This window comes from Mesoplodon mirus (genome assembly GCF_964341445.2).
Source record: "Mesoplodon mirus genome assembly, contig: HAP1_SCAFFOLD_3940, whole genome shotgun sequence".
Classification (NCBI taxonomy): domain Eukaryota; kingdom Metazoa; phylum Chordata; class Mammalia; order Artiodactyla; family Ziphiidae; genus Mesoplodon; species Mesoplodon mirus.
This window is the reverse complement of record NW_028293848.1, coordinates 10,099-24,167: the sequence shown is the minus strand read 5'-3', so window position 1 is coordinate 24,167 and position 14,069 is coordinate 10,099. Positions and strand designations below refer to the sequence as shown.

Here is a 14,069-nt window from a genome sequence, read left to right as displayed (position 1 = left end):
GATAAGACCTGAATATCTGAAGAACCTCCCGCCAGTCCTCATTAACACACTGGCTCGTCTCTTCACCCGCTACCTGTCGGAATGCAAGGTTCCAAATCAATGGAAGACCAGCAAAACCGTGTTGTTGTACAAAAAGGGAGACCTCCACGACATTGGCTAATATCGTCCAAACTGCCTGCTGTGCGTCGTCTATAAACTTTTCACTCGAGTCATCCTCAACAGGAGTGATACAACACTGGCCGAAGTACAGCCATGCGAGCAAGCAGGGTTTCGAAAAGGATTCAGCACGATAGACCACATCCACACAATTACGAGGCTCACTGAAGTATCACGAGAGTATAAAAGACCGCTCTGTCTAACTTTCATGGCCTTGAAGAAAGCCTTTGAGTCCGTTGAGACAGAAGCGGTTGATAGAAGCTCTGGGAAACCAGGGCGTCGCTACTCAGTACATCAAGATCTTTCGTGAACTATATAAGGGTTTCATACTGTCATATCACCATTCTACAACGAAATTAAAATTTTAAGGCTGTACGCTTATATTCAACGCTCTTTAACCATCTTTGTGTATATACACTATTTACGTTCATCTATTATGACCTAAACAACATCTGGTCTACATTTCTACGTATTTTTTTCAATTAAACATTTTCAAATGACATAGTCTACCTATAATTGCTCTTACTTATCCTGTTTTTATTTCAGTTGACCAACAAAGCTCAGAGTGCACTTGAAAGAACTATGCTCAAGTTACGTAATCGACTCTGACGTATAGAACTATTATTGGCAGTATAGTATGTATTTTTTTCGTAAATTATTGAGCAAGCCTACAAGATCCATCACACCACAGAGTATTTCTTATCTTAATTGAATGAATTAGTTCTGTTATATATATTTTTTTCGTAATTGATGTTAGAAAAAAAGATTTGCAATAAATAACAATCGCAGAAACAAGACTTTTGCCTTTGGAGATTTTTTGTTTATATAAAGAGTTTTTGTGCCAGTATTCAAATGAATTTTTAATTTTGCTGGAAGTGCCATGGTTTGAGAACTTTTGGTCCTTTTTCTAAGTATCTGCTATTAATTTTTATTCGATGTTTGCTACGTAAACTCGAGAAAGTACACAAGTAAAATTATTCGACCTCATCAGTTTTTGTGAGGATGTTAGTAGCTCAAACCTCTGATGTTTCTTTGCCGCGCTTTGTTTACACACTTCTTTATATTGAAAAAAAATTCTAAATAGTAGTTATTTTTTGGGCCGCGAAAGGCAATAGGTGGTTTTCTTAGCCACGTAAGACTACGAGAGATTTTACATCACCCTCAGTATTTAGTGGACCTAACGCTCATTTCCACTTTCATGCTTGTCTAAAGTTCAATTTTTAAGAAACCAAAGATTTTTTAGAAATTTAAACGCTGCCATAGTAACTGTGAATGCTGACGATGCATTTCGAGACATATCGTTCTGCTTTATGACATCTCCTTTGTTAGCTGCTTGAAATGTGGTTTTGGATGGAAACAACCGTTGTGCCAGGGCGGCCATTTTTTTCGTTTAAGATATCGAAACTTCGTTGATCCCGGAGATGAGTAGATTGTGGTAGTTTCTGTTTGAACTAATAAAGTTCGTTATAAGCTGAACTGTGTTTATTTGAATTTGGAAGGTAAAATCACTTTCGGGGTCGCTCCTTAGAGTTCTAACCGCCTTTGTGCCAAACACTGATTTTATAACCTCACGTGTATCACATGTATCACCTGTACTTCCGTTGATCTTCGATTGAGTCGAGCGGACGCCAGTAATTCCTTCATCTGTCCCTGCCGCGTGCAAGAGTGGCCCAATGGGTTCCGCTCGTTCTAAGGACATGTTGAGAATCATATCATTCCTTCAGCGTTTTGTGAAGAACTCTGACCATCGGCTCGGTGGTCTTCCTGCTGTGCGTTTGACATCCCGAGGGATCCAATCCGTAACGGTTCTTTTCCATCGGTTGTCATTTAGTCACATCACGTGTCCGGCCCACCTCATTTTTGACATTTCGGGGTAAAGAACGGCGTCTCCAATTATCGATCGCTGACGTAGGTAGGTGCTTCGTATTCTCTCTCTCACTTGTGTGATACGGGACACTCCTAGCATCGTCCTTTCGACTGCGCGTTCAGTAACGCTGAGTGTTCTTTCATCCTGCTTACGTACATACCAGGTCTCTGACGCGTAAGTTAAGTCAGGAAGAATCGTTAAGTCAAAAAGGTGGGCACGGAGTCGAATGTTCTTCATCCTCTTCAATACATCCTCGATGCTCTTAAATCTCCAGATGCCGCTCTCTTCCTGCTGCTCAGCTCTGGAGCTAGGTCATCATTCATCATGTTGACTTCTCGACCTAGATACACATAGCTAGAGCATTCGGAAATATTTATTCCGTTGAGCGTAAATGGGGCATTAGAAACCCATCCGTTCCTCATGAACAACGTTTTCGTCAGGTTTAGCCGAAGATCAATACTTCCACCTACTCTGTCAAAGTAGGCAAGCATTCTTCCGCCTGACTGATCTTTGATGTTATAAGGACGACGTCATCAGCAGAGCGAAGAAGGTGTAGTTGCCGACCATTAATTTTTACTCCTTCATTGTCCCATTCCAGTTTTCTCATAACGTCTTCGAGGGTCGTTGTAAAAAGTTTTGGCGATATTGTATCGCCTTGTCGAACCCCTCTCCCTACGTTAATTTTAATTTTGTTGTTGAATGCTCACGAAGGATCTTAATGTACTGAGTAGGGACGCTCTGGTTTCCCAGAGCTTCTATCACCGCTTCTGTCTCAGCTGAATGAAAGGCTTTCTTCAAGTCGATGAAAGTTAGAGAGAGCGGTCTTTTATACTCTCGTGATACTTCAATGAGCCTCGTTATTGTGTGGATGTGGTCTATCGTGCTGAATCCTTTTCGGACCCTGCTTGCTCCCATGGCTGCACCTCGTCCAGTGTTTAACCAATTCTGTTGAGGATGGCTCGACTAAAGAGTTTGTAGACGACGGACAGCAGGCCGATTGGGCGAGAATTTCCAATGTCGTGGAGGTTTCCTTTTTGTACAACAGCACGATTTTGCTGGTCTTCCATTGCTTTGGAACTTTGCACTCCGACAGGTAGCGCGTGAAGAGACGAGCCAGTGTGTTGATGAGAACAGCCGGAAAGTTCTTCAGATGTTCGGGTCTTATACTGTCTAAACCGGGTGTTGTGCGGCTTTTCAAAGATGAGATAGCATGTCGGATTTCGAAATAGAGGACCGGTGGAACAACATATTCACCTTTTTATTTTCATATGTAGTGAAGAGGACGTGTTTGTCGAAGAAATCAGAGTAGTAGTCGTGGATAATTTTCACCATTGCTTTCTTGAAGCCGTAAGTGTTCCGTCTGGCCGTCAGAGTGCAATCATCTTGGTTTGCAGTTCGCGAAGCTCCAGGGGCTGTTGCGAATGCTCTTACCAATTTCATCAGTCTTAGCCATCAATGCAGCTCTTCTCTTCTTAAGATATTCTTTTCTTGCTTCTCTGTGCAGTTTTGCGTGTTCGGACGTGAGTTGTTGGATGCCTGCAGCTCGCGCGATACAACGAGTGCTTCTGTGAAAAGATGTCTCTAAGTGACTTTGGGACATTTGGCGCTTGTATCACTAACGTGAAAATGTTCAATAAGCCAGTTATATTCTTCGTCGATGTTTTCAATAACAGAATCTTTCCACGGGCCGGCTAGTGATTTGAATAAATCCCAATCAACGATGGTTTGGGATTTCGTTTTTTGACCTATGCGGCTTTCTCTCCTTTTTGCGAAAAAATGAAATTTGTGCGAACAAGGCGATGGCCTGATCCGATATAAAACTTTTGGACAACAGCGACATCGGTTAGGCAAAACCTTCAGTTTACTATGATGTGGTCCATTTCATCATGGTGCTCTCCATCGGGAGATTTCCACGTCCAGCGTTGAGAGAGAAACTTTTGGAACTGTGAGTTGCCATGGATGTTCTTGGTCGTCGTAATAAATTCAGAGAGCCTCTCACCTTGCACCTTCCATTCTAATCCGTGGGTCCAATGTGATGTTCTTCAGACGTTCTTCTCGGTAAAATTTTAGCGTTGAAGTCGCTAATTATGACTTTAAAGAAGGTATGACCTTCTCTGCAGAACTTGTCCAAGTAAATATACAACGCTTCGACCTCACCTTCGCCGTAATTTAAAGTTGGTGCATAGACGACGAAGATAGTAAAAGTCGGCATAAGCCCGCATCTCTTCAACCTAAACCGTCCGATTCTGGTTGTCAGTTGTTCAAATTATTCGATGTTCATGGCGAAACTTGTGTTGACGACGACACCAACGCCTCCAACTCCTCTATTGTCGCATGTTCCGAGAAACAGTTCTTTTCCGGAATCATAGACAGCGTTAAAGGAAAGGTGTCTCCTCGTCTCAGCCAGTCCGACGACGTCGTATCTGATCTTTCTGGCCTGCATCAGCAAGTCCTCAACAGCGGACTCAGATGCAAGCAATCTTGCGTTGTGAGTACAGACCATCACCTTAGTCCTATCACATTTAGGCAGCCTAGAATGGCCCTGAGATTTTAGTAGCCTCTCCGTACTCGTCCTACCCAACGCTGCCGTTTCGGGGGTTCTTTCGGGGTCAGGGGAATAAGGCCCCTTTGTTTCCCTGTGTTTGGCGTTTTCTGTACACACGGGTAGCTGGCAGGATTCTAACCATGGGGCTGGATATACTCATGAGTAGCTTGCCAGTCTTTCCCACAGTTTAGTATAGTGCACAAGGAGCTCATTTATTCGAGGCGACTCTTAGCCGCCTCCCGTGTACTTTTCAGTCAGGTGATTGCAGGTTATTGGTCGAATTGACTTGTAGAATACAATATGCACTGCATGAGCATATCCACACAAGCATGCGTCAACATGTCTACGTCGCGACAGAAAGTTTTTGTCAAATCGCTGCAGTAGAAAACGAAAGTTCATTTCCTTAATCCAACTTCGTCTCAAGAAGTCTAACGTTGCTTTTGGTCTGCGTTTGACCCTCTATCCACCACATGTGGACGCGCCACGTGACCTCGCAAGTAACCGGCTCGATATCCATAAGTGAGGAAAACCTCACTGAGTAGGGTTCCGTGTTACAATATATATATTTATATAAATATAATGTATATCTCAATATATTTTTAATTTTCAACTTGTAGAGAGAGCCTAGGTAGCATTTCTAGGAGTGTGCATTCATAGAGTGCATATTCAGCAATGTATGGAGTGCCCTTGAAAAAAGAAACCATACGTTATAACTCATATTCTTGTGAGATTTTAATGATCGTAGTGATCGTATCAAAGTTGTACTCAGAAACTTTTATATAACAAACTAAAACTTCTACAATCACTATCAATCAACAATTTATTTTTCGTGCATAAAATGTTTACTTTTTAAATGGAATACTATAATAATATGTAACACAATTCGAATAAAATTTTTAGTCTCTATTTATAATCATATACAACACACACAATTCCTCTAACTACAAAACAACGTCACTACAAAAAACAAAGGTACATTGCTGGTTGTATTCCATTGTAGATTGCTCAGAACAATTTTCTTCACATAGTTGCAGTAGATTTTCCAGGCATTCATCAAACGCATCTGTCTGATCAAGTGGAAGAACGGCCATATATCTACAACTGAAATTAAATATGTCTTTAATATACTAATGTTGCTTTCGACACCGCATTCTTCCTGCTTACATGTATTCGCCTTTTTTACTACTTAATTGCCCATATCAACTATCAAAAGATAAGCTTTCGGCAGGCTTCGTCGACTAGTAGTTACAGAATGCACAAATGATAAATGCAAAAGAACAAAAACGAGTATATTAGTAAATAAAAGAAGAAAACAGCGAAACGGATGTATTACATACGGTTTTAAAGCGTTATATATGTTGTTTAATAAGCAATGGAGAACTACTGTGATTTCTCTAGTGAATATTCGAAAAGACTCCTGCTGATTCAAATAAGCTCTTAACATGAAGAATCATTCATTGTTTTTCCCAATACAACGGCAGTTATGGAGCTTGGCTGTCGAACAGAAGGTAATATAAGAACAGACATAAAAAACAAACAGCTAACCTGTGTAAACATGTATAACAGTAGAAAGTATCTTGCGACCGATGTCTTCTTTCGTCTTGACCTTTCATTTGTCCAGCAAGTTACCCTTCATTAGGATTGGAGGAAATTGGTCTTAGACGTGCCTGGTATCGATTTCCATACTTCGACTGATAGGAGATTTGGTTAACTCGCGGCGGGATCGAGCCAGTGCTTTGGACCATAAACCGTCATCGTGATGAACGGCATCAATACCACCACTACATCATACACCATGCTCACCTAAAATATATCTAATATATCGTTAGTTTAAATTGAAAATCATTTAAGAAATGACGGAAATAGCCTTAAATTCATACACAACTAAAAAATCCCAAACTTAAAGGCTCTACCAAGTTCTGTAATTTACCAATCAAAAAGTGAGAACCAATGTTGTCTCAAGAGCAGTAGTATACCACTTGCGCTTTAATGTTGGAAATTTCCAGTGGCACTTGTCTTATAAGCGGGGCCATTATATTTCAAGAATCTAAGCGAGCCCTGATGTGGTCCCGCTTTTCGAAAACAACTATATTTGATAACATCGTCATATTTGTTAAAAGCAAGCCGGCTACTGCCGGAAACAGATTTACCGTTATAAAAGACAACGTTGGAACATTTGAAGACCACACTCAAATATTCCTAGTAGCAGTATGTCGTCTAGCAGGCCCGAGATACTAATTCTCGTGTCCTTATCGCAGCCAAAGCTATAAATTTTAGTTGGAGCATAGCGCATATGGATACGCATCTGCGTCGTGACACTGGTTGTAGCAATTTCTTGACAAATTCATTTCTCGAATTCCTGCTAGTGCGCGGACTGCTGCCTGAAAAAAATGTCTTGAACATATATGTTTATTGTTTTATTATTTATTTTATTATGCATTGTTAAATTGCATTACATGTTACATTTCATCGCATTATTACACATTGTTTTCTAAACAATTTTATTAGTCAATAAAAGAATATCATAGCATTGAGTTAATAAAGATCTTAAATAGAACAAAACAATGTGAGAGACTATTTCATTTCTTACGTGAAGACACAACCAACAAGCATATGTTTTGCACGCGCTGTGTGAGCGATGAGTGCCCATTTGTTCTGTAATAGGAAGTTTAGGAAATATTTTCTTACATGAAGATAAGTAAGGAAAACTCTTCTTCGGTAATAACTTCTACAACCTTGAATGGCCGACCACATTCAGAGAAACAGCACTTCATATCTGTAATATCCAAATGGCGTCTTTTGTGTTTCATTAAAGTAGTACGATTTTTCAAGGTTTTCCAACACACATCACATTGAGAGAAAGGCAAAGCGAGGGGCACGGATGGTGTAATGGATAACTTGGTGACCCCCCGGAAAGGGCAATCATCGGGTTGGAAGTTCGCACCGCCCCCAAGTTTTGCAAATATCTCAGTGTCTTCTTAGCGGTTATTTCGATTGATATAACACTACCGATCAACAGAAAAAGGTAGTTAAAAATGAAATTCAACATTATAAATTAACCGCAGCTTCAGCTTAGCTTGGGTTTAAGGCCGATTTGGGCACCCAAGATCATCCCGATAACGGGTGAGTGCTGATAGCGTTGATAAAAGTAAAATAAAAGCACGCTGAGAGAAAGGCAAAGCGAGGGGCACGGATGGTGTAATGGATAACTTGGTGACCCCCCGGAAAGGGCAATCATCGGGTTGGAAGTTCGCACCGCCCCCAAGTTTTGCAAATATCTCAGTGTCTTCTTAGCGGTTATTTCGATTGATATAACACTACCGATCAACAGAAAAAGGTAGTTAAAAATGAAATTCAACATTATAAATTAACCGCAGCTTCAGCTTAGCTTGGGTTTAAGGCCGATTTGGGCACCCAAGATCATCCCGATAACGGGTGAGTGCTGATAGCGTTGATAAAAGTAAAATAAAAGCACGCTGAGAGAAAGGCAAAGCGAGGGGCACGGATGGTGTAATGGATAACTTGGTGACCCCCCGGAAAGGGCAATCATCGGGTTGGAAGTTCGCACCGCCCCCAAGTTTTGCAAATATCTCAGTGTCTTCTTAGCGGTTATTTCGATTGATATAACACTACCGATCAACAGAAAAAGGTAGTTAAAAATGAAATTCAACACATCACATTGTTGTCGACCTTTAGAGTGTACCTGAAAGATCCAAATTACTTGAGATCGAAGAGATTAAACAGATTTCTTAAGTAAAAACTTAGTGAAATCAATCCGATATACATTCGAATTATGGAGATAAAGACCTTCATAAGGAAAAAAATCGACTTAACACAGATAACAAGATGTAATTTTGTATTCATTTTTGCTGACGATAGTGTTCATCGCACTATCCTAAACAAAATCATCGTCGGCGCTGAAGTAGGACCCAAAGCTGTTTCAATTTTTTACTTTCTTTTGAATTATCACTTAATGCTCCTTGTTAACTCAACGGCTCAAATTCCTCATCATATATGTAAGTGACGTACGAGAATGTAATAAATGTAATGAATGTAATAATGAAATGATATGAATAAAATAAAATAAAATAAAAAAGATAAAATGTAATGAATGCAATAATGCAACCTTTCCAGGCTCTGAAGAAGGCGATACGGCCGAAACGTCAGCCGAACAAGTAAATTGTTTGTCAACCTCGTGTTTATTCAAAGAAGAAGAATTAAGAAATATTAAACAATGCCGAGGTTAAAAGACAGTCGGTCGTGGAAGCTATGTCAATTTATTTTCAATAACGATTTAATTGACTTCCGTATTCTAAGTTCAAGTACTTAAGTTCAAATTTTTAAATTAAGTTAACTCAGTTTGAAATTAAGTCAATTTATACTTGTCAATTTTTCTTCTTTGAACAAACACGAGGTTGGTGAAGAATTTTATCTATTGGGCTGACTTTTCGGCCGTATCGCCTTCTTCAGAGCCACTTCTCCGCCTCCGACCAACCGCTTGGTTGTGTCTCCGGAAGAGGAAAACTATTAAGTCAATTTATGTTCAAAAAACGAATAATCGAACTCTTAAAATGCATAAGAACGCACTATGTCATTTCAAGCTCACGATATGCTTTAAGTATCCGGTATAAATTTTTGACATTTGCGCAAGTTGGCAGCCAAACGTTCCAAAATAGTGATTTCTCTTCAGTTTTTGTTCAAATCCAGAGAATTTAATTCTGAACTTCTAGACGCCATTGATCCTTGGCAAGGGATACTGGAATATTCGAGTCCAGATAAGGCACGGAGATTTTCTTGTTGGCAATCAACCCTCCGTAGAGTATCATTCTTTCGAAAACAACAACTTTGTAAAATTCTCTTCTTCGGCATTGCTTTAGAGACACAATAACTGGGCAACTTAAACTGTAAACAGTTGTTTGCACAACCAGAAGACGTTTTCACCACGACCCACATTTAACACTTTCACAAATTTCTTTACATTTTTTAAGTTCGTTTAGCGTATCCATTAATTGTTCTTCGTTGAACATACAATATCTTCGTTGAATAAGCCTTCCTCTGATAATAAACTGGACAGATAAGTGAAATATCAAAATTTTTAGCAATGCCAGCTCAATTCCCTTGTTGTGAACTCCACGAACGAGAACTGGTTCACCATGACAGGACAACCGGATATTCACCCACATCGAAATCTAACCCTTTGTTTTCACATCTCAATATTCATCTAAATACTCCACAGTATAGTTGTATGCTTTTTGGCAGTACAAAGAAGGGTAAATGTTAAGTACGAAGTTTTAAAATGATTTTCAATGCACACGAGGAAATCCATGCACGCAAAAATGAAGCAACCATACTTTTCATGTATTTTGTAGATTACACCATGGCGCGTTCTTCCATCAATTATTATAATAAACAGAAAAAGCATTTAAAACCCATTAATTTCGGGTAATAAGGAATTCCACTTGAAATATAAGCCCTGGTAAAGGAAATTGAAAAGAAAGGGTCGATTTTGCACTAGTGAGTTTAGTTGTTTTCGTTTTAACAATCGTAATGTAATCAGAATTCATTCATAAAAAAAAGGTAATGTACAATAAAAAATTCTACGAGTGGAAAAATTTTGGTGATATTATTAAATGAGTGAAAAAACCAAAACTGGTTCAGAGCTACCAAGCACACCAGATATGGACAGACACTGTTGTTGGAGAATGGAAATTTTAAAGTGGAACACATACCTTTATCCCTCAGAAAAAAATATTCCTCAGATGGGGCAACTTGGGGATGAACAACTCGATGGACTTTTATTGAGGTCCATGGTTTCCTGGCGGTAACGGCGTGGTTTCTTCACATCTCCAGTAGCCGGTCCCGAGTTGTCATCTGCTTTCGTGGCCAGTTGTTTGATACTGGCCATCGCTGTGCACGACGCCATATGTGCGAGTCGCGTCGCGTATTAGCGCAGCGGTTAGAGTTGCCCTGCAATACACTCAGGATCCGATCTTGCGCGCTGAGCTCACAAAGCCTTTCATCACTTCGAGGTCTGCAAATTCGTATGAGGATTGTCTGGGAGGATAAAAACACTGACTTCACACATCGACTGGACCCCGCAAATCCTTATGTAGGCCAGATGTGCGTTCAATCACGTCTACGATGTCCGATGAAGTCGAATGCATGGAACATCCCTCAGGTATTGATCAACGCCAGCCGCTTTATCCTTTATTTATTCTTTATCAAAGCTCACTGACAAATATTGTTTGTTGCAGCTGTACTTTATAGGTCGTAATACTTTATTAGTGTAAATCAAAACACGTTTGAGGACAAAAACCTCCGAGAAGAATGAAAACAATCGTTTAGGAGAACGATAATCATTCATTGTTCGTTAGCAATCTGTAGAACAGGTTCGATTGTACGGGTACAAGCCATTATTGGAAATCTCTGTGTACTTGTCACAGTTCCGGAAACAACGAACAATAGAATTCAGGTTAGGAAAGTTGCCGTCACCGCTATTTGAATTGAAACAATATTTTCTTCTCGATTTCATTGCGAGCAATATTTGTACATTCCTCGAGTGCTGCTCCTGTATCTGAAACAAGCGAAATCACCGAATTTATGGCAACGACTTTGAATCGTTCACGAAGGTTTACCGAAAATTCAAATGGACATCTCATTTCCCGCATACACAATATGAGTGTTTTGGATTCGAAATGTATTGCATACAAATGTGTTAGTAAACAAAGCATCTTTTAGTGAGTCATTATCTTCATTTCTCGAAAATTAAAACTATTAAATTATTAAACCATTTAAAGGCGATCAATTCTTGCCTATTGCTTCACCCCAAAGTCAACAAGTTTATAACAAAAATGGTACAAGCAACATTTTAACAAAATTTCTGCCGACGCTGTGAAAGGTGTTAGGTCAACCCAAATCTTCCGATTGAGAAGGGAGATGATCCCCTACTCATTCTTAAAAACTAGAAAAATTGTAACTTTAAAAATGCTCGCTTCTTAGTACTCAATACTAATCGCATCATTAGTGGTTATAGATTTTTTCTAGTTACTAAACAATATGTTAATTAAGTTGCCATTCTAAAGTGATGAAATAATAATAAACGAAAAACCAAAACTGATTGCGCAACAAAACCTTCGCGTGCTTTTACATAAAATAAAAAAAAATAGAATAAAGAACTATACGATAAGAAAGGTAGGATCATATTACTGAAAGCGTCAAGGTTAAGGAAGGAACTAACACCACTACCACATTCGCTACAGTTACTATTTTTGAATTTTTCGATAGCTAGAGTACTTGAGTACTTGAAAACTTGAATAGCTCCCATATAAATCTATAGCTTTACATAACTTTCTATAGTAATAGTTTTATTTTAAAGGTTAAAATTTCTAAAAGATTTGAATTTTCTATAAATTTTAAGCGCAGAAGTAGCAGTCACATTCATCATTGGTGAATTCAGTGACATAATTACGTTTATTTTGTATTGTTAGAAGAAATCCCACTTTTTCGGATGCCTCCCACGCGAAGAAAGGATATCGACGAAGGAAATAACGAATGGAAAAAAAGTGAGCGAATTCATTGTCTGCAAAGATGGACAAATTAAAATGTCGTTTACTTCCATCAATAAGGCACTACAAAGTAGTATAGTTCGCTTTAAATTGAAAGTCAAGATTGTTTTCGGTTATGAATGACAGTATGTAACTCATATCATCGCGAACGTGTTAGCTTGAGGAAACGTTCTCAAAAAGAAAAAATCATTTGAACCTAATGAAAAACGAACCTGAATATCTCAACAACTATAGCGATATCACCCTGTTAGAGCATGGATCGCGTCGACTGTCAGCTTCATATTTTCATTGCAACTTGCAAAAAAATTACCTTAATCCAAAAAATGAAGAAGCAAAATATATGGAACATATTGCTAGTGAGGAATGTTTCAAACTTTATTAAAAGTCGCTAAAAACAACGTGAAATGGATGAAAATTCTATATACGACTCTAAATAACAATGATAATCGCTATTAACAATTCTTATTGAACAACACTAACAATAGATTGCCTATTTGGCCCATTAGTACACTAATAAACGAAATTAAGTCGAGAAGATGAAGCAGATAAATTCGAGTGGTGAGAAATCGAGAAATCCTATAAGGTGAATCTAAATGAAAAAGCAAAACTAACAACTTAAACAGCTTACTGATGATGTGACGAACATCAGCTTCAGAGGCTATACAAAGTTTGATCGAAATTTTGAATCATTGGTCCGCTTTAGATAGGTAGAATAATAAGCCAAGTATTTTGGCATGAGTCATTGCTAACAGAAGACCGTGAATAAAAAATGTTGATGGAGAAAAACAAAACCATGCATATAATTCGTTAATTCTGCTGATTTTTATAAAGAAGGAAGCCGTTTTTGGATACTTGTGTAAATATGTAACAATGTATAATTAGCAAGTCGACCTAGATTGCAAGCAACTCAAATGGTTGCGCACATGTTCTAAAAGTCGCTTTCCGTTCAGAAATTAGTATCAAAACTAAATATACACCAGCCTTTACCATTGCTAGAGTTTTAGGTCGACAAGGAAAGTTAGAAAGGAAAATGGAAATTATGTGATCCATATAGAACAAAAACGAGATCTAGGAAGGAAGCAGAATCTGTGAACCATTTTCTTGTTTTGTTCTGTCTTGTCGTAAAAACAAATAACCATCAAAATCTCGTACCCACAGGGTTTTTAAGTACTGGAGAATGCTTCACGGTAGTAGTGAAATTAGGATGAATTGCTTATGAGTTAAAACTCATCGACTGCACTGGCAGCGATGGACTCCAGCTCTCCACTACGTTTGGAATTCATTCCGAATTCGTTCGCATACGACTTTCAAGTGAATGAAGTAAATATGCAAGAATAAAAATTTGGAAACACTACGACCTAGAGACGAAAACTTTATACAACTGCGAATAAACTGCAACAAAATGAAAGTATATAGTAGAATTGAGATTTGCTTAACACTGCGACACAACAAATCAATGCAATTTTGCCAATTAATTAAAATTTCTACATTATTACGTAAGAGTTGGACTAATTTTCTCAGCTAAATGCTGAGTTTAATGAAAACTAACCCTTGCTCTTTATGTTTGAAAGTAGGCATAAAATATACCTCGTAAATGATCTCATATATGCGGAAATTTTAGTTGTTTCTTCATTTTGTTCTTTCTACTCCAAAACTTTTTTGCTGGAGTCACAAAAATTATGAACATTAGCGAATCAAATTTCGGATGTAAAGCAATGTGAAAAAGGTTTTATTAACATTAGTTTTGCCGTATACTCCTTCTCTACTACTGCATATTCTTTAGCAAATGTTCAGAATTGAACCAAAAATTCTGTACTTCCAGCACCACGGGATGCAGGCGCAAAGAATTAAAAAAAAATCGGTATAACTTAAAATCAGACTTATTAGAAAAGAAGCAATTGATGAGACAAAGATGAAGATGATGGGAATATAAGTT

General features: G+C 38.5%; 1 long non-coding RNA gene across 1 annotated transcript; it reads right to left on the bottom strand.

Annotated features, from left to right (window-relative positions):
- Nucleotides 1-6,233: 6,233 nt before the first annotated feature.
- Nucleotides 6,234-7,220, bottom strand: LOC309798526. Its single transcript, XR_014293174.1, has 3 exons — nucleotides 7,159-7,220; nucleotides 6,719-6,949; nucleotides 6,234-6,371 (listed from the first exon to the last, which is right to left on the bottom strand). It is a non-coding gene; the product is annotated as an uncharacterized lncRNA (long non-coding RNA).
- Nucleotides 7,221-14,069: the final 6,849 nt, after the last annotated feature.